The sequence below is a fragment of the Xyrauchen texanus genome, chromosome 47 (assembly GCF_025860055.1).
Source record: "Xyrauchen texanus isolate HMW12.3.18 chromosome 47, RBS_HiC_50CHRs, whole genome shotgun sequence".
In the NCBI taxonomy this organism is placed as follows: Eukaryota; Metazoa; Chordata; class Actinopteri; order Cypriniformes; family Catostomidae; genus Xyrauchen; species Xyrauchen texanus.
The window spans coordinates 23435647-23458041 of NC_068322.1; the positions used below are offsets into that span (position 1 = coordinate 23435647).

General features: G+C 37.8%; 1 protein-coding gene across 1 annotated transcript in view; it reads left to right on the forward strand.

The window, feature by feature from the left end:
• Positions 1-22395, forward strand: part of LOC127638672 (copine-8) — a 210708-nt gene that overhangs the window by 157199 nt on the left and 31114 nt on the right. The gene's annotated exons all lie outside the window — the stretch shown is intronic.

Genomic DNA, 22395 nt, shown 5'->3' on the forward strand with positions numbered 1-22395 from the left:
AGTAAGGATCCACCTATCAACCACCCACAACATCCTAGCATCGAGGAAGTGGATTTTGCACGGATAAGCACCACTTACACTTTCTGAAGAAAGTCTCGAAGTCTAGTTGCATTTAAATTGACATTACTAGTGGCAACAACACAGCTGTATTTGGAAACCTTGGGGGTACTTACACTTGATCACTTCATGTGTTTTTACTAATTGGATACCCAGATGATCAATCCGAGTAATCAAATTGATCAAGATGCATGAAGTGACTAAGCGTAAATAGATACTTTCATGCCAAAGCATCCTCAGTAACAGTTCTTGGAGTTGTCTACAGCTCCTTGTGAAGGCTTTTTGTAGTGTTTCTGGGTGTTTACACAGGCAGGAAAATTGTGGGACTTAATACGATCTAGTCGGACACCTCGCGTCATGTAGTCCATTCATGGCAGATGATAGACGAGGTTTGGTTGCTAATCTTAGTGCAGGTGTTTGAGCGTGTCCATATGTGTGTGTGTGATTTAAAGGCGAGCTCTGCTGCCTGTCATTCTCTGAGGGCTAGGCAAGGTGCATCCATGCATGGCTGATCGCACACCCACGTCGAGTGACGCTTTTCATTATGGAGACAAGAGGGGGGCTGCAGTAACCTCTGCTCTGACACAGCATCGCCAGGCATCCTTTTTATTGGCAACTCTGTCTTTTTAGCTTGAGATATTTTGGGGCGAAATGTCAAAGCACTTGAGCTGAATTTGTCCACTCATAGGCGATACGGTGTGCATGTGTCTCTCACACCCAGCTCATCATTTATTGATATTGTCCAGTAAGAAGTAGAAATCATAGAGATGTGAAGAACCAACTGACAATGGTGGGTTAAGCATGTAAATAGACAAACACATGCATACACATATCACATCATAATATAATACAATACAATACAATATGGCCATATATTGGCAGATTAATTGGCCTGGCCATTATATTATATTATAATTATATTATATTATTATCAAGAACCAGTTAATAAGGGATGGCATAATGGATTAAGCATGCAAATAGATGCCCTATTTTAGTTTTTTTAATAGGTAACCTCCAAAGCGATGCTTCTCGGCTGTAATGGCTGCTGTTTTTTTGATGCATGTCATTGTGTGAATTGCTAGAGTGGAAAGTTATGTAGGCTGTAAATGGATTTTGTCAGGAACTCTCTGGCATTACGTAATCACAGCCTTGTTTTCGCTTTCCCTATTTATGCACATTTTTCCTGCGCCGTGATAAAAGCTTCTCTTCTGCACCTGTTGGCTGTGGCAGTGTGAAACACTTTTAGTGTAATGCTGCATGACAGTGCCTACAGCAGCTACTGTAACTTTGAGGCAAGTACCGGTTTAGAGCAAAAGTTGGTAATGTTACAGCGACAAGAGATTTAAAGTTTGAAAAGTTGTACTTGGTACAGCAGTTAATATTATATTAATAAATGAATTATCAATTAAATAAACCTGAGAGGTCCGGCTCTACATTCAAATTGGATGAGCTAAATTTAAAGCCAAGTTGCGTGACAAATGCCTTTATAATTGTGGTAAATGTAATACCATAATTATAAAGTTATTCCATGTCAAATCCACCAAATTTCAGAAACTTCCCTGGGTAAAATGTCGATTTTGTAAAAGCTTTTTTCTTAAGAAAGATAAACATAAATGATGATGAAAGACGCTTTTCTTAAATGCCATGGATCAATTACAATTTCCGCCTACGATTTTGGAGAAAAACTATAGGTAAAAAAAAATGTATCTTAAAAAAAAAAAGGTGGCAGAGTCTTTATTATTGAATTTTTACACAGATAGGTAGGTCTATTACTAAAATCAGTCGACTTCAGAACCCCATGTTGCATTAAATGCCAATGGTGAGTCCAAAAAATGGGGGAATTACTTTTTTTTTTTTTAAGTTTGGTTTTTCCAAAGTTGGAGTGCATGTAACTCCAGAAGTATTAAAGATATCTTAATACCGTTTAAAATTCTGGTTTAGAACAAACTTTCCTTTTGGTGTCTTCCTTTTTAAGACCCTATATGGCCGTTGTCTTGCACCCCCTTGTTTTGAGCACATGTCTAAAAAGCGACATATTCCAAATCCAATGGCTGTAGTTCATCACTCCACTGTATTAGAGGCCTGCTTTAGGTGTCTTTTCAAAGTAATAGGACAACAGTGTGTTGTCCAAAAGACAGAATTTATAAAAGTCATGAAGAAAACTTGTTAGAAAAGCTCACATTTATTTTAAAGTGATTTTCCCCATAACATATGACACAGACATGGTAGATCCATAGAAACACAATTTAGCTAAAGCCACATCTCTGATAGTGTTCTAATTAAAATTTTAGGATGATAACTTCAAAGACTGTCATGTGGTTTTATAGCATTAACTATTAGCATTAGCGCCATGAATTACAAATGACATATTATCTACTGCATATATCTTCCAATCATAATTGAGTTGTCATAGCAGTGTATTTTACTGATTAGATAAGATTCAACTTTATTGTCATTGTGCAAAATACAAGTACAGAGCCAATGAAATGCAGTTAGCATCTAATCAGAAGTGCAAATAGCAATATGTATATATAGTATGTGTATATATATATATATATAGAGAGAGAGAGAGAGAGAGAGAGAGAGAGAAATATGTAAGTATATACAATATACAATATGGCTTTTTGAGTGCAATGTTATGATGTAGAGAAGCAGAGACCAGCTCAATGCAAATCATTTCATTCCTGAATGAGGCAGAAATCAGATTATTTGTGGAATATCCAGCGTGCAGATGTGCAGTTTCAGTTGATTAATTTCCATTATGTGTTGACAATATGTGTTGCTATAGATAAGAACTACTGCAGTTTTCCATTTCGTCAGGCACGTTCACTCACATGCTTGTTGTGGTATTTGTTGTCCTTGTCTAGCAACTCATTAGCCACATACATTTTTTAAAGCAAAGTAGATTCAGAATTCATGTTTGAGGTATGACTGTTTGTAAATTACATTGTAGAACAAAACATTCAAGTATCTTCATGTAATTTTTACCACCAAACTTTTTGACTTATTTATTAAACAAAATAAGTTTGGAAATTCCAAAGGAAACCTATGCCGAATTAGCCTTCTGGGTTCACCAACAAATTGACATCACGGCTGAGCACCTATATTAACATATAAAAATACCAGAGACTGCATGGAAATTATAGACAAACCAAATATTTGTATAATTGTCTATTTATTTACAACATGTCTCATCTGTGAATTAATGAGTTTTATGCTTTATATGGTGTTTATAAGGCTAATATCCTAATATGCAAAGGTATGCGGAAGTACCTGTCATGTGGGCACTGAGGTAGGCATTTCTTTTTCTATGACCATATTTAGATTGAGAAATGAACTTGAGCGCCTTGTGCACATCTAGCTTCTTGGGTGAATGAAACTCACACCATTTGAGAGTATTAGAAGGATTCAGCGCTTCATATAGCATTTAGTGGAAAAGGAAGAATAATTATTTTCTAAATATTTGAGAATCCATCAATATTTCTGTAAATGTGCCCACTTTTGGATTAAATATTATATTGGATGTTGTTCACTGAAGTCTGCTAGGGACAAATCAAAGGGAGTTTATGTCACTAAATAGGCATGTGCTTCTTTATAATGGTTTAATTTTCATAACTCTCGCATTCATGTTTTGATATGTTGACATACATTAAGGTAGCATTTATATTGTGATACAGTGGCTAACTATCAAAGCTGGAGTGGGTTTTTATAGTTTATCACAATTAAATGAGAATTGTAGTAATTAATTGTAGTAATTAATTGTAGTAATTAATTGTGGTTAATACTTGCAGTTAAAATAAACAGTACCGATTGTAAAGCTGCTAGCGATCCCTTTGTGAGAAGGGTTTTAAATCCCAGATAATTTCTCAAATTGTAAAATTGTACCAATTTTCAATGGTCGAAAACCAAATGTGGGTCACATAGTATGAAGCTAGATTTTCTTGTCTGCTTTATATGATTGTGTTGGCATGACAAAGCTAACATACCATTATTCTATAGACATGGTTATGTTTTTTTTTGTTTTTTTTTAAATCCCTAAACCAAAACTCCTGACGAAGTCGCCCTAGAGCAGGGGTGCCCAATACGTCGATCGCGATCTACCAGTCGATCGCAAAGGCAATGCTGGTAGATCGCACAAAATTGAAATGTACTTTCGTTAAATTAATAAATAAATAAATATAATGTCTTTCCTTCTTTTAGTTTCTGTCTGACTTGCACTTGATCGAGTAAATATTGACCAGGCGAGGTTTTGTTTATTCAGTTGCCATGACAACTATTTATGCATAAGTGCTTTCCAAGGACTTCTGAGAACAGAGCTGAATGAGATGCTACTGCCGGATTAGGCAAAACTTTCTGATTCCATGCAGTCGCATCGCAATTTCGCGCTCTGTTCTCAAAAGTCCTGGGAAGGCGATTGCGCAAACCTAGTTGTCATGGCAACTGAATAAACAACCTTGCCTGGTCAATATTTACTCGTCATCAGAATAAGGTAAATGCCCTGGCTATTGTAATCTATTGTGCTGTAGGTGTTTTGGGTTTAGTTTTAAAACTGAATGATATCAACATTGAACATTATTATATATTTTTTTTTTATTAATTAGAAGATGAATTCCATGTAGGGATACATGCAGTAGTCCCAACAAGCATTTTCTTATTTTAAATGAAACTGTGTTTTTTTAGTTGGTAGATCTTATTGAGTTGCTCATTTAAAAGTAGATCATTACACAAAAAAGTGTGGGCACCCCTGCCCTAGAGCTTTCAAGCTAAATCCACCAAACGCGGCACAGATCTTCAGACTGTTCTGACTCAGGCTGCAATGACTTTCTAACTGATCAGACTTGCGGTTTTCCCTTAGCGAACAATAGCAACTCGGAAAAATCACATAAACTTATGTTGCGTAGCCGGCTGGTAAGTGATAGCTGTTCAGTGTGTAAACCTCACTCTCTTGGCCTTAAGAGACGCACTAGTGACCAAAGGCTAGAAGTCATGACATTTCTAGCCTCATTGTTTGCGCATCCGATTCCCACACCACGTAATGCTGGTTCGAATCCCGCTCGGGGTGGGTCAAGTAGGACCGTTGACTCTTACATTGACGGAATGCTCAAACAAGTCAACGGAATGTTTGTGAATTCAAACACCAGCTCTCAAAAATGTAAATGTAAAAAAAAAATCACAAACCCTTTAATCTGCATTAATTTAGTTTTAAATATCATAACATTGCATATTATTGGATCATACATGCTCCCAGTAGTAATGTAGTTTACTGTTAAGCCTGTTTGGGATACAATGCCTTTTATAATTGGCAGTTATTTCACATGGTATAACATACACTCTAAATTTCTTCACTGAGATAAGCAGCTTTTACCTTAACTTCCCCCTCTTTTCTCGTCGTATCTTGGTCATCATCCCTCTATCATGTGTTTTTCTGTGGCATCCCTGAGTAGTGATTGACACTAGTCTGGAGAGCACCTCATTAGCTGCGTGAGCTGAAGAGTTCAGGCTCCTAGAGATGCAGTCACTGTGATGAAGAACAATCCAATCAGTTAATTGGTATTAGGAAGCCCTCAAGAGACGAACACTGCGAGCATCTGCAGTGCTAAATTACAGCACATTGTGTGTGGAGTTATCTCCAAGGACAGCTGTTGTCAGCCATGTTTCTGTGTTTTGCAGAGGATTTAGCATCTTGGATTGAGTCACGCTAACAGCTTTCTTTACACATCATAGGGAAAAGCGCCACACATCCAGCGTTCATTAGCTGTGCGCTGCTGTCGCATGTTAACTTGTCTCTTTCGTGCATCTTATTTGTGCTTATTGTAAGGGATTGAAACTGACTAAATGAGTTCAGTATTACAGTCATTAGTGTCTGTTCGATTATTACTGTAGCTAACAGACACATTGGTTTCAATCTGCAATTGCTAATTTGGCTAAAACATCTTGAACAGTTCACCCGTTTGCAGCAGTTTGGTTGTTTTTATCAGCAGAATCCACCTTTAAAGGGGACATATGGTAGAAAATAGCATGTGACATATTGTGGAAAATAGGATTTTTCATGCTCTTTTGAAATAAAACAGTTGGATATACTATGTAGCCGTATGGTAATGTTCACAAGTCAAAGCTCCTTCCCCTGTCCACCAAGACCATTAATTGAAACTCAGCTGCAAAAGAAGGTTAGTAAACATTGTGGTCATGACATCACAACCATTAGCACATTAAAGTCAGCATGGAATCCAAATTGATCTCAAAAGACGTTTCTTGTCTTGTGCACACGAGTCATCTGTGCAAGTAATTTCAAGTTAAAATCCAGGACAGGAAAGTTTTACGCAGTTGTGAAAATGTTTTATAGTGAGGATTTTCTAAAATATAATGCCATGAATAATTTTTATTTATCAATTAACCTCATACAAATTACAGTAAACATTAAAAAACTAAAGCAATATTGGGTGTAAGTTGCCTATGCATTTAAAGGCATAGGTTCAATACATGTATTTGTATTGTGTTTTTTTGTTTAGAAGGGCCTATGTCCTGTATGCAGTTTGTGGCTTGTAGGATGTATGCTGTAGTTAAGTAATACAGAATTTTTTTAATTGCTTCATCCCCTGAAGTCCCTCGTTTCCAGATGGACAGTGTCACCTCACCTCCAGTCAACAACATATGTCGTTTCCCATGCTTGTGTCACAAGACATTTCTCCAGTCACCAGCTCATGCATATACAACACCTCATCATCTTTCAGGAGGCCTTGGAAAAAGAAGGAAAACTCAACTTGTATTAATCATTCCATCACCCAGAATAATAAAGCTGTCTTAATTGGATGGCTTTTGTACATTTTAATCCATCTATGTCCTTGTTCACAAGTCTCAAGTCAGTATGGTCACTGGGTCTCATTCACTAACCGTTTGTGTTCCATGGGCGGTGCCAGGATTTTTTCACGCGGGGGCTGAGCAGGGTATCTTGATCAGTCTGGGGTGGCACCGAAATTCCGCAGTAGGGGCACACGTGGGGGGGGGGTTTGGGGTCTTCTGTCCTGTGTGTGAACGTTTTCACACACAAATTATGATTCAACAGTAAATTTTTTCTAAATTCAGTGCACTAACTCTAGGCACAAGCAGGATTGGCAAATTGTGCATGCAAAGTTCTAATGGGCTGGGTCAAGTGCAATTTAATTCTAAGGTTCTTCTTTGGTTATTGCACAGTCTGCATCATATATATATTCCCTGTCATTGGTAGTGTAAATTGACTGTATGAAATTGATAAGCAGAATAGAAATATAGAGATATGACGGGGGCCTGGGTAGCTCAGCAAGCAAAGTCGCTAAAGGTAAGTGCTTTGAGCTCCCCCTCAGCACAGCCGCCTCGGGTCGAAGCAACACTTCCCGACGCGATGTCGACTGCTCCTCCCCGCCGCGAGGCCCCACCCCAGGTACGTCAGATGCGATCGTCCCCCTACTGATCCTCGCCTGGAGCTTGGACGTGTGGCTACCGCTTTCCAACCCGTCACGGTGGCTGACCAGGACCATCTGACCATACGCTTCTCTTCGGTGCAGTGCGAAAATGCCACCACCCTGCATGCGGAGATCTTAGCGCACCTTCTTCGCAAGGGTGCCATAGAGCTTGTCCCTCCAGCTGAGATGGGGAAAAGGTTCTACAGCCCTTACTTCATCATGCCAAAGAAAGGCAGTTGGTTGAGGCCAATCTTGGACCTGAGAGTTCTGAACCAGGCCTTACACAGAATCCCATTCAAGATGCTGATGCAGCACCACATTTTCTGTGTCCAGTGCATGCTTTGCGCACCTACTTTAGACGCTCTGAGCAGCTCTTTGTCTGTTTTGGTGGATAGCAGAAAGGGAAGCTGTCTCTAAACAGAGGCTTGCCCACTGGATTGTGGATGCCATTGCATTGGACCCAGGCTGTGCCAGCCCCCTTGCGGGTTTCTGCAGAGCAGCTGGCTGGGCAACACCCAATACCTTCGAGATTTTACAATCTTCGGGTTGAGCCGGTTTCGTCCTGTGTTCTTTCAGGTATGAATAGGTAGAGTTTGGTAATACGGAACAGCTGGCCGGGTGTTTCACTTGCGTATAGTGCCTTTCCCCTCCCCTGAGGTGCCCTGTTGACTTCCCAAAGTTGTGGACCCTGGATGACATTCCTCCCTTGCCCTATGGTTCATTAACTCGGACGGAGGAGTTCACAGCCAGCCCCACTACAGAGTCTAATATGCCCTGTACTGGGATAGGTGCTCCACAGGTGCCGATTACTCCAGTAACCCATTTGATTTATATTCCCTGTCGGTGGAGCCGCATTTCCCTTGGGGGGAGATCTCTCTGCCCCCGGTCACTGTATTGCCACATGTTGACCTCCCCTTTTGGGCAGGATGTGGTCTCCATGGGGTCTTTTCCCCCTGAAAGAATAGGAAAAGAAAAGAACACTTTCCCCGATGTGTATGATAGCGTTAGATAGCCCCAGCAGAATCTATTACTCTGTGGAGAGAAAACATAGAGAGAAAAGGCCTTCTATTTACTGTGTCCTAGTTGAATGTCAGGCTCAGGCATATTGCTATGACAGTGACACTGTGACAGGGCGGGGCCTGGTCGTGATTATTAAGCCTCATAGAGGGATAAAGGGCGATTGCCGATCTAAGTATTATTAATCATAAGTGACTCACATATTCTGACTAGTATTAACAGTGATTCTATTGGCTTTTCAGGATAGACTCTGGATCTTTGCACACACTTCTACCGATCGATTTTGCTTGAAAAATGTAATACATTTATTAAAACGCACAAAACATTTACACTTCAAACGAAACAAACATTTTATCAAAACATTGAAGTGGTCAAAATTAATTATGTACTGTATAACCCCCACCTGAACAAATACAAACATTTTACCCTCTCCAACTTTCAACAGCCCCTCATGCTGCCTTAAAAGACAACAGGTGAAAAAATGCCAAGATAAATTTGATTATAAATACAGTTGTAGACAGAGCCTAAACATAATAATAATAATAATTTAAAAATAAACCATGACTTCTAGAAAGTTTAACACAAATCTCATAAATATTGGTTTCATAAGACTGCTATGATCTGATTGTTAGGGACATCATTTGATGGTTCACTATATTTTCATTGGACATGAACTTTATAATCAACTGCTGGTGGAATCTCTAAACTGCAAATGCAGGAACTGTGTTAAGACTTGGCACAGAAAATAGAGTTGTTTCTGAAACGTCTTAAAAATTTGCCGCAATTACTTGTTTCTCAGGAAAATAGCAAATTGCGCTTTGCACCACTTCATTAACATAGACCAGTGTTTGAATGGATTCACCCACAGCTTTAGCCAGGAGTGTAGCCTGGGCCCACCCACAATATTAGAGATTATACTTCGACTTCAAATATATATTTATAAAATAGTTTAAAAAAATGCATACATTCTGATTTCTTAAAGTGTGAAAGAATGGTTTGTATGTGCCACCTCCTGGTTAAGGAAAATTTGGTAAAAAAAAGAATGTGGGTGAAAAGTTGGCCCATCCATTTTTATTGAGACATACCCAAAAGTAATTTCCTGGCTATACTTGATTGAAGAGGTAAGTTTATCCCTCACAGCCTCATTTTCATTCTCATTATGGTGCTACTGTGAATAGGACCTATTTCCAATTGAAACATGTTATTTTTATATTATGAATAGAGAAAAAACAAGAAGCACCTGGAAAATTTCATAATAAATTGCCTGTTTTTATGTTAGAAGTAACACCTGGAACATGGCAAAATGGCAACATCTGCTCACGCCAAATATTGAAGTTGTTTAAAACTTACCCACTCTTCACATAATGATGATATTACAGAATATGTTAATAGTGGAATAAGTGTAAACTGTGGTAAAAAACTGACAGCACTATCTGCACCACAGTGTAAATATTAACATACAATATTTGCATTTTGTCAAGCAATCATAAAATTGCCAGGGATATTTACACCCCGCACAAATACAGTAGGTCCATAGAAGTAAACTAATGTGATTTGCTGATTAAAAAATTGTGCTTAATATTTTATCCAATATATTAAAACATATTTGTTGGAGACGCGAAAACTGTATAGTAGGAATGACCTAGCTGCTCTGTTATATCATACACTGTACTGTACTTCACTGTTAATTTGATATGATGGATACATTTTTAATATGCAGTATATGAAGTTACAAATCTCCATAATACTTCATTTCATTTTATTTAGCTTATAGCCCATAACATTCACCTTTAACCACAATCCTAGAAGCAGGTGTCTTGGGGATTTAGGCAAATAATGAAACCAGATATTCCTGTGGATATTCTCTAAAGAATCGGAGTCCCATCTGCAGCTGATGCAGCCCTCATCTTCCAGCTCTTATTTTCTCAGACGGCGAGTTTCACACCTGCATTCACACATAACCACCCCCTTTACAAACACTTAGATTGAAGACACGACAATAGGTTCCCACTGTCACAAAGCCCTGATTTATGAAGCTGTCATCTGTTATTGTACGGAAAGGATATTGTGTTTTGGGACTGCAGGACTGATCTTTTTCCCTTTAACCTTCTGATGGAAGCTTTTGTCCATGGGCCTCTCCATTCCAAACTGAATTGGTGGTCATGTTCCACACTCATCGGTACAGATTGTTTTCTGGCTTGTTTCTGGAAGCATTTGGGATGCCAAGGAATCCCTGAGGGACAGCAGAATGAAACAAGATGTTTTGCTATATTGTGTGAGTGTGATAATGGTTTTATTTTCTGTGAATCAAAATCAGAATGAGCTTTATTGCCAAGTATGCTTACACACACTTACACACACACACACACACACACAAGGAATTTGTCTTGGTGACAGAAGCTTCCAGTGAACAAACAATACAACAACAAGACAGAGGGGGAAAAAAATAGAATACACTATGGAAGTGTACAGTTGAAGGGAGGGCAAGGGGGCCACCAATAATACACTCAGCAGTCCGAACTGTCCTTTTTAGTATTCTGATATCCGATTTCGTGCCTGAACCAAACCAGACAGTTATTGAAGTGCAGAGGAAAGACTCTATGACTGCTGAGTAGAACTGTGTCAGCAGAGGCTGTGGGAAGTTGAACTTCCTCAACTGGTGAAGGAAGTACAACCTCTGCTGGGCCTTTTTTCACAGTGGAGTCAATGTGGGTCTCCTACTTCAGGTCCTGTGAGATGGCAGTGCCCAGGAACCTGAATGACTCCACTGCTGCTACAGTGCTGTTCAGAATAGTGAGGGGGGTCAATGTTGGGATGTTCCTTCTAAAGTCCACAATCATCTCCCGCTGTTTTGAGCATGTTCAGCTCCAGGTTGTTTTGACTGCACCAGACAAGCCAGCCATTTAACCTCCCTTATTTATGCAGACTCATCATCATCCTGGATGAGGCTGATGACAGTTGTATTGTCTGCAAACTACAGGAGCTTGACAGAATGGTCCTTTGCAGTGCAGTCATTGGTGTACACGGAGAAGAGTAGTGTGGAAAGCACACATCCCTTGGGGGGAACCAGTGCTGATCATACATGTGCTGGAAGTGAATTTTCTCAGTCTCACTAGCTGCTGCCTGTCCGTCAGAAAGCTGGTGGTCCACTGACAGATAGACATGGGAATAGAGAGTTGGTGTAATTTAGTCCGGAGAGTAGCTGGGATGATGGTGTTGAAAGCTGAACCGAAGATATGTCCCAGATCTATCCAGATGTTACAGGATATGATGCAATCCCATGTTGACTGCATCATCCAAAGACTGGTTTGCTTGATAAACAAATTGAATAAATGTTTTATTCCTTATTAGTTTGAATTGGCAGTAGGAGTGGGAATCAGCAGTGACGTGGTGATACAATATTATTTTGACATTTGTGTCATGCGAGTTTTAGTGTTACGTTTTTAGATTCAAAACTGTGATAGATTTTGAACTTTCAGTCAAACAAGTTTGTTTTATCTGTAACTATTTAAATAGTTAGAATACATATCAATCAAACTTCATAAGCCTATGATTCAGGCTTTATTTGACAGCCTTCATTTAACTTCTTTATCACGTACCTGACATACAGGTGTACATCCTATCGTACCTTTCAGGTTCCACATCTGTTATATCAGAGAACATTGCAACTGATATATCGACCTGGAGGACTATTCATCACCTCGTTCTCAGCCTCGACAAAACCAACCTTCTCTTCCTTCCAGCTGAGAGTTGTCACCCCCTGCTTCATTAAAACTTTAAGTCACCCCAGAAGACCACCTCTTTGGCCTTTGTGGACAGCTTCACAGCTACTGTCTTGTCTGTTCATATCAAGCACCAAAACATAAAGAAAATAAGGCTCTTCCTGGACCCCAACTCTGGTCCACTTCTTGCTTAGTGTCTTGTCATTTCACAACTAGACTACTGTAGTTCACTCTGCCTGTATCTGCCACAAATCCCCTCTAGTGCTTCCAGGATGTAGCTGCTTTGTTTGAAATACCTTTGGAAATACTGTCATGTTCACCTCAAGCTCAAGTGTCCATTATGAGCACTACCTGCCAGAATCAAATTCTGTCTCTGGCCAGCCATACTACCAATGGCCTGAGGGATCTTTTATGAAATTGTACAGTACATGTCAGCCTAGATTTTGCAATAGGTGACTGGTTAGCTAGTCACAGTCCACCCTCAGCCTGCCTTGTTAACTAGCCCCAAACTGTCCATCTCTGACAATAAAAAAAATATCCCTAGGAGAGAAGTGTCTGGTAATCGCTTGGATTGAATTTCTTGCATAACTAACAGTTCCTCTAACCTGTGCTACAATCAAGAAATCTTATAAGTAAGTTGTATGGGTCGTCTTTCTGTACCTGTTTCACACCTGATGGTATGTAAAGGGCATGTTCTCTTTTCTCTGAGATTTCTCTGAGATTTCCCAGGTTCAGTGTTGGGAGGATTACTTTTGAAATGTATTCCACTACAGATTACAGAATACATGCTGTAAAATGTCATTTTAGATTACTCAAGATCAGTAACGTATTGTAAATACTTCTTCAGCTCTGGTAGATTTTTTTCACTTGTTCTGACAATAAAAACTCAGTAACACAAAATACACATGTTAAAAATACATTCTCTGAAAATCCTAAATATCTTATGCAGTGTTGTTTCTAAAACAAGATCAATCAAACTGATCTTATTTTATGGATTTTTAGATATTTTTACAGGAAAACAATACAAAAATGATTAGTAAGAATATGATTTTTGCCCTAATATCAAAGGTCTTACTAGAAAAAAAGAAATGATGATCTAACGTGAATTTTCTTGATAATAATAGGATCGTGTCTGGTAACGTGCATATAAAATGGCTAGAAATAGCATTTTAGCTTAGCATAAAGCTAACAGTTTACACAAGGTTTATTTCTATTTCTTCTGCTTCAAACTTACTCCAAACGTACTTCTCTGTCTGCTCGTATGAATGTAACACATCATAAGAAAGTGTTTCAGTGCTGTTCAAATGCACTTTGGATCACATCATTTATATGTACAAATGTTTTCAATCTGAAAGGACTAAATATGAAATTAAACAAATGACAATAAAATGCAAAGTAATCTCTTCAGTAATCAAATACTTTTTGAATGTAACTGTATTCTAATTACAAATTATTTAAATTGTATCTGTAGTGGAATATAGTTACTTTATATTTTGTATTTTAAATACGTAATCCCATTACATGCATTGCGTTACTCCCCAACCCTGCCCAGGTTCAAGTATTATCCTAAAAGATGGCAGCAATAGACCAAGCAATGTAAAATGTATTTTGTGTAAGATCGAATATCTTTACTCAACTGTTTTAACACAGTGTGCCGTCTTCATGAATTCCCAACATTTGAAACACATTTCCAACAGTCATTTGGTGTGTGATGGCCTGTTTTTATCTGTAAGTGTTTCAAAGTCGGTAAATATGTGAAGCCTAGTATTTGAAATAATGTTCAGATTTTAAAAGTCATGTAGTGTTATCCAGCCTTAACACGTATTGTGCAGTTCTGAGGTGAAATGTCCACTTTGTGGTACTTAAAGCAAATTTTCTGTTTTCTGACAAGTTGATTTTTATTTTTTTTTCTCAGTTATTTTTATTACCATTTTCCAACAGTTTTTTACAAATCACTTACATATATACAGTTTGTATATGTATGAATGTAAACACAAAAAAAAAAACAAAAAAAAAAACCCTGCACACACTTGAAGTATTAAATAAAAATATATCAAATCAGGCATTAGGAGAGCTGTCCAAATGTACTTATTATAATAATTAATAAAAGGCTGCCAAATTGAGTAAAATGTTTGTTCTTCCTTCCTTAAAGAATATTTAATATTTTCCAATTGTAAATATTGCATTACGTCTCTAAGAAGGTTTTGATGAGTAGAAGGAATTTTATTTTTCCAGTTTAGTAAAACTAGACGTCTGGCTAGCAACATCACAAAACACAATATATTAATTTGTGAGCTGTTCCAATGTATATCTGTGGGTACAACACCAAATAGTGACTTGCTGACAAAGTCTAAATTATTTTAGACCAATAGAGGGTGATGTGGGGACAGTTCCAGAATGTATGTGCCAATGAAGCAGGGGCATAGCCACAACGTTCACAAGAGGCGTCCACTCCCGGAAACATCCTGGACAGTCTTTGTTTGGAAAGGTGCAATCGGTGCAGGATTTTAAACTGCAGTAGACCGTGCCTGATACAAACTGAAGAGGAGTGGACTCGTTCTTGAGCTTCGATCCATTGGTCGTCTGTGATGTTTATTCCTAAGTCTTCCCTCCAAGCATCTTTTATATGATCAAGTGTAGTTGCACAATCTATCTGTGAAAGGTAATTATATATTCTAGAAACAGATCCTTTTTTGAGTGGGTTGCTCATTAATACATTGTTCATAGGACCTACTTCAGGCTGATTGGGAAAAGAGGGAAATGTTACTTTAGTAGCATAAAGTTGCGTATTTGCAAGTATTTAAAAAAGTCTTTGTTATCAATATTAAATTTATGTATTAATTGTTCAAATGTTGGAAATATTTTGTCAATGAAGAGGTCTATAATTGTGTGCACTCCTTTAAGGTCCCATTGTTGAAATGTTTGACCCGAAAACAGCTTATGTGCTTGATTACCAGTTATTGGTGTAAGGACTGAACATTGATTCCACTGAAAATGTCGTCTGATCTGAGACCAGATTTTTAGTGAGTGAGACACAACCGGATTCTGAGCCTTAAATTTAGAAAGATCAGAGGTATAATGTATCAATGATCTCAATGTATTAGGAGAAAAAGCTTGATTTTCCATCTGTTCCCAATCAGGTTTGAGAGATCCATTCCAAAATGACATACATCGAATATTACAGGCCCGATAATAGAGCCGGAAACTGGGTAATCCCATTCCTCCTATGGGTTTGGGTCTTTGTAAAAAGGATTTTTTAATTCTTGGTGTCTTTTTATTCCAAATAAAGGACCCAACTAAAGAATCTATATTTGGTAAAAAAAATTCTTATTAATCAAAATTGGAACACACTGAAATAAAAAGGAATATTTCGGTAAAACATTCATCCTGATAATATTAATTCGGCCAGCGAGAGAGATCGGGAGATTAGACCACCTCTCGATCTGTTGCTCCGTTTGTTTATATAGGTTCACAAAGTTTTTGCTGAAGAGGCCAGATATTTCCCGCGTGATATTTATTCCGAGATATTTAAAACAGTCTGAAACAGCGAAGGGAAAAGGGGTGAGCGTATGTACTTGATCTTTTGCCTTAGAGCTGATCGGAAACAATATGCTTTTTGACAGGTTAATTTCATATCCTGATACTTTACCGAAGTTCGATAGCATGGTCATAATTTTTGGTAGAGACCGAGATGGATCTGAAATGTATAGAAGCAGATTGTCCGCATATAAGGACACTTTATGTTCCTTATCTCCTCTTACAATCCCCTTATAGTCCCCTGTGGAGCGCAGCAAAACAGCAAGAGGTTCTATGGCCAGCACGAACAACAAGGGGGATAAAGGGCAGCCTTGTCGTGTTGAACGGTGAAGAGGAACAGGGCAAGAGTCCATATTATTTGTGTGAACATATGCTTTAGGTTGAGCATAAAGCAGCTGAATTAAAGAAATGTAGTAGGGGCCAAAACCAAACCTTGACAGGGCCGAGAAGAGAAAATCCCACTCGACCCTGTCGAAGGCCTTCTCAGCATCTAGTGAGACCAATATTTCGGATATTTATTTATTTGGATTTTGAGTGTAGATAATGTTGAACAGTCGCCTTATGTTAAAAAACAACTGCCTGTCTTTAACAAATCCAGTTTGGTCTGGTGACACAACAGTTGGAAGGACCTTTTCCAAACGCATGGCTAAGATCTTTGCTAAAATTTTGTTGTCTACATTCAAAAGGCTTATAGGTCTATATGAGCCTGGTTCTAGAGGGTCTTTGCCAGATTTATGAATTAAACAAATGCGTGCATCATATAACGTTGGAGGCAGAGAACCTGTAGTCAATGCTTCATTATAGACACTTAAAAGAAGTGTTGAGATTTGATCTATAAAAGCCTTGTAAAATTCAACACTGTAACCAGCAGGGCCAGGGCACTTAGAGTTTTGCATACATTGTATAGCTTGTTTTATTTCTGAGTTTGAAATAGGTTGTTCTAATAATTTTTTGTTTTCTAGATTTATAGTGGGTATCTGAAGGTTATCAAAAAATTGTTCTATTAAGTTTGAATCTTTTTTGGATACTGAAGAGTACAATTTAGAATAGAAATTCTTGAATGTGTCATTTATTATTTTGGGATTGGTTGTTGTCTGACCAGAATCTGTTCGTATCTCTGTAATTAACCTTGACGCGGTTTCTTCTTTAATTTGCTGGGCTAATAGTTTACCTGTTTTTTCCCCATATTCATAATTTTTGTGTCTCAATTGTGTCAAGAATTTAGTCGTTTCTGCTGTGTATAGTAAATTGAGTTCAGTCTGCAATGACTGCTTTCTTTTATAAAGGTCTGGTGTGGGGGAATTAGCATAAACTCAATTTCCTTAAGTTCTTGGGTCATTTTCAACTCCTTTCCCCTTCGCTGTTTATTTTTCATGCTATTCAAGCAAATAATCTGGCCCCTTATGTATGCTTTAAATGTTTCCCACAAGGTGGATCTTTTGATCTCTGGATCATCATTTGTATGTAAAAATATATCAATTTGTTTTTGCAGTTCTTCTATTATTCTATCATCCGATAAAAGAGCATTGTTAAACCGCCATTTTTTGGTTGTCGGGTCATGTCCCGCCTCTATGTGGAATGATACTGGACTATGGTCCGACAACACAATTGCTTCGTAATCACAGTGTTTGATGTTTGTTAAATATGCATAATCAATTAAGAAGAAATCTATTCTAGAAAACGAATGATGAACCGGAGAGAAATAAGAATATTTCCTTGTGTTGGGAGATAGAACTCTAAATGGATCAAATAATTTATAGGTATTCATGAGTGTATGAATGGCTTTAGCAGATTTTGATATGTTGGATGGTTTTTGTGATGACCTATCAATTGTTGGGTCTAACACCAGATTAAAATCTCCTCCAATAATCAATTTATGAGAGTCCATATTATGTAATGCTGTAAAGAAAGAGATAATAAAAGCCTCATCATCCACATTGGGGGCGTATACACTAGCTAGAGTAACTGGTTTATTGTATAATTTTCCTGTAACAATAACATATCGTCCTCGAGAATCAGATATTATTTTTGATGCTAAGAAGGGAATTGTCTTTCTAATAATTATAGCTGCACCTCTGTTTTTTACTGAGAAATTAGAATGAAATACCTGTCCAATCCATTTAGTTCGTAACCGTTTATGATCCTGATCTCTCAAGTGTGTCTCTTGCAAAAACCCGATATCCATCTCTAATTTTTTTAAGGTGGGTCAATACATTTCCACGTTTAATAGGTCCATTGAGTCCTTTACAATTCCAGGAAATAATTTTGACCAAGTTTTTGTCACTAGATGAGTCTAAAATATTGTTTTTAGCCATAACTGTTTAGTTGGAAAAATAAAAATTACTCAGTTTAGGTTTTTTGGAACGGTCTCCAGTAAAAATCAAAGTTATATTAAATTGTAGTGCAGGTAAAAACACAGAACAAATCAAAACCCCTGAATCTAACAAACCCTGCTCCCCCCCCCTGAACTAGCAGCTCTGTCAGAACTACAGAGGAACCGCATATTCCCAAAAGAAAGGTTGTTTATACCCTCAGAGAGGTGTGTGAACATTTGACTTAACACTAAGTTCCTAAAAAAAAAAAAAAAATTAAACCAATTTTGTTTTCCAGACCTTCTTAACTATATTTTGGCCAGTTTCTATGTCTAATGTAACCCAGAGTTCCCTAAATTTGAAGCAAATAGATGTAAAGATGTAAAAATAAAAATAAATAAATAAATAAAACAGTAATAATAAAAATTAAAAATATATATATATATATACATATATACCCACACATACACATATCTATACTATAGTAAAGAAATGTAAGAACAATTAAGTAAAAATAAAATGAATAAATAAATGGTAAAAGGGTTCACATCTTTTTTGGGAACATGGTTGAGAGTCCGTTACTCAGTTCGTGTAGGTCATAGCATTATCACACTCAAGTGACCAAATTAGTGTTCTTACGTTCAATGCTCCTCCAGTGATGATGACTTGTTGCGGTCAATAAACCTTTCCACTGCCCGTGGGTCGGTGAAAGACATTTTAGAACCATCGACTGTAATCTCCAGTTTGGCAGGGAAAAACATTCTGTACTGGATTCCAGCGTCACGTAGTTTGACTTTTACTTGATTAAAGGCTGCTCATTTTCGTCCTACCTCTGGGCTCATATCGGGGAAGATATGAACCTGTGCTCCCTCGAAGGACAGCTTGCTTTTGTTCCGGGACAACGACATGATCTTTTCTTTATCCGAGTAGTAATGAAGGCGGGCGATTATGGGTCGGGGCCGCTCACCATTATGTGGTTTTGGGGCAAGGCTTCTGTGGGCACAATCAACGAGGATGGGGCCGTCAAAGTTTTCTTCACCATGCACTTTAGACAGAAACTTGGCCACAAACGCGGTCGGCGTGTTGTTTTCAGACCCCTCTGGGATGTTTAGTATCCTGATGTTTTGGCGGCGGCTCTTGTTCTCCAAATCGATGCATTTTTCCTGAAGTTTCTTATGATCAGCAGCAAGAGATTGCCAAGAATTCTCTAGAGCCGTGAGCCTGTCAGAAGTGTCGCTGAGGGACTGCTCCATGCCCGTCTGTATGTTAGCTGCTTCTGCCTGCATTGAAAACAGTCTCTCAACTTTTTCCGTTAGTTCGTCCCGAATAATTTTCATGTCCGCTTTGGTTGTCTCCCGTAAGGATGAGATCTCGTCGCGTATTTCTTTGCCAAGACCCTCTATTTCTGTTTTAAGAAATGATCGCATGGTGTCACCGTACGATTTGAATTCTGATCTCAGCTCGGCACGCAAACTGCCTAGTGAAATTGGGCCTTCTTCTGTTAGCCCCGCGGCTCCGCTAGCTTTAGCACCTTCACTTTTTCCTGCGGTGTCGGCGTGAGACTCAACCTCTAGAGTGGTCTGTGTGTATTGTCTGCCCTTCCTTTGAGACATTTTAATATCACGGACGTTGTGGCTCAGTTTGTTTGAAATTAGGTGGTCTGGAAAATAAAATGTAAAACAATTTTCACGGAGCTGGTCTCTTGCTCTGCTCACGCCATGCGACCGGAAGCGGAAGTGACAAATAGATTTTTAAATTGAATAATCTATTTGGTTTAAAATCAGCAAAATGTACCTCCCTGACCTAAACCTATTCAAAAGTGTCATAAAATGAAATGTGAGAAGAACATTTTTGAATGCTGACGCTTTTGGCTAATGTGTCTATTTGCATGCTATTCAGGACTCATGCCCCAGTCCTTTGCATCGCCAGTGCAATGCTCATTCAGTTGAGCCACACATGACCAGGTTTTTTTAAAAAGTAGATCGAAAAATTCACTAAAGAAACATTTAGTGAATTCAGACTGGTTGATACCATGTATAAAAATATCTGAAAAAAAGTGAAAAAAGGAAAACATGAATATGAAAATCTGTCCTATCTACTGTACATAAAATGCTGGGTGTATGGTGTGCCTCTGAGAGTTCTCCAGCTGTAAGCATTATCATAACAGATGTTATCACTGGCCAAGGCTCATCGGTACATGTAGAATATCTTTATCCAACTGTAACATCACTACAGTAGGTTATGGCACCATATAAACAAGACTTGAGCCTCTCAAGGATTTTAGGCCCCATTTACGCCTGATTTTAGCATCCATCTCAGGTGAAACTGGTCAGTTGTGACACATTACCGTTAATTATGACTTAAATGATGTCTGTTCCACATACAAAGCCATCATATGTCTTCTATGAATTCTTCATGGTGCTTCTTTTCAATTTGGATCTTAACAGCCCCAATCCTCATTTAAATTTACTATATGGAAAATAGTGACCTGGATGTTCTTCAAAAGTTGTAGTTCATATAATTTAGAATGGCATAAGAGTGAGTAAATGGGGAAAGAAACCCTCTTATGTTTATCATTGACTATACTTCTCACTGGATTCAAACATGTTTGTATGGTGTCATAAACACAAATCTGGGCAAAGTTGGGGTTACATTTAATGTTCCATTTTTTTAGGGATTTATAAAGGTGTTCATTAATGACCAATAGCTCTTTTACAAATGCATTATAAATCATTGATATGCAGTTATAACAACATGAATAAAAATATTAAATAGTGAGCCATTTTACCGCACATATTATAAATGCTCAATATCTCTAAGGAAAGTACAAAAATGTACCTTAATGTAAAGTGGACACATATGAAGAATTTTTTGAGTTTCCAACATTAAAAACCTATGTACATAATGTTCAGTATGGTTTGTTGGTCATCTGGCTTTATTATATTAAATACTATATGTTGTGAATCAGCATGAAGTTCTGAAAGTGTTTTTGCAGAGGACTTTAGGCAACTAGGAATAGGTAAGTTGGGACACCTCTCAGAGTAGCACCATTCTCACTGCATACATGTTTTACTGCATTGTGACATAAATCATGAATTATGTTTTTTTGTTACACCTTTACAATAATGTTCCATTTGATAACATTAGTAAACAACATTAGTTATCATGAAGTAACAAAGAACATTACTTTTAAAGCATTAATTAATATTGGTTAATGTTAACCAATATTGGTATATATTACCAATACATGTCATTATATACTAAAACATTTTTAAATCAAAAGATGTGTTTGCTTTCACATTAGTTAATGCACTATAAACAAACATGAACTTACAATGACATTTTTTTTAACTAACATTAATAAAGATTGATAAATTCTGTAAAAAAATATATTAAGTGTTACCTTTTTTTATTAGAACGAATACGTTTAATTATTAAACATTTATAACAAGTAAAATGTATTACATAAAAATAAAATAAATAATTTATGTTGTTATAATTGCATATCAATGACTTATAATGCATTTGTAAATGAGTTATTCATCATTAATGAACCCCATACCCTTAACAAAGGGAACAGTGTTACCAGGAATTTAAACATTCTGATTTGGATGGAACACAGCATGACTATACTGTAAAAGGTTTTGGATTAATGTGTTTGCTAAATTACTTTTCACATGACATTTATTATTTATTCTCATTATTCTTCACTTACAGACAGGCAAACTTTTTATAATGTTTATGGTGTTATTTTAATTTTATTATGTTGGATATATGATATTTTTGGTTTGTTAGAGGCATGTTGGGATGTTTTAGTTAGGAGGGGTTAAGTGTAAATGCAACAGTGCTCACACACATTTTAAAAGTGTGTGTTACTGTAGTTTGGGGACATTAGTGTGTATGTAACTGCAGCTGTAACGTTGGTAATGTGTGTTGTCTTATAAGGGAAGACAGATCGTCTCGGGTTACTTAACTGTAACCCCTGTTCCCTGATAAAAGCTGAACGAGATCCTGCACTGATTTAGCGCTTTGGGGAACGTCTTGAGGCGTGACCAACTGTGAATATGTGTGCAACACGTCAATGAAATTGACTACAATTTATAGCCTCCCCCGGTGACATCATAGGATGCACATGTAGCAGGGCTATAAATGGATGCGCCACAGGTGCATTGTCAGGTATTTTGTCTGAAGAGCAGTCCTGGGGCATCCTCAATGCGGCATTGAAGCGCAGCATCTCGCAGCAAGCCGCCGCACTGTGGGTGGCAGGTAGTCAGGATGAGGGAGCAATATTGCTTTAGCCATTCCTGGGGC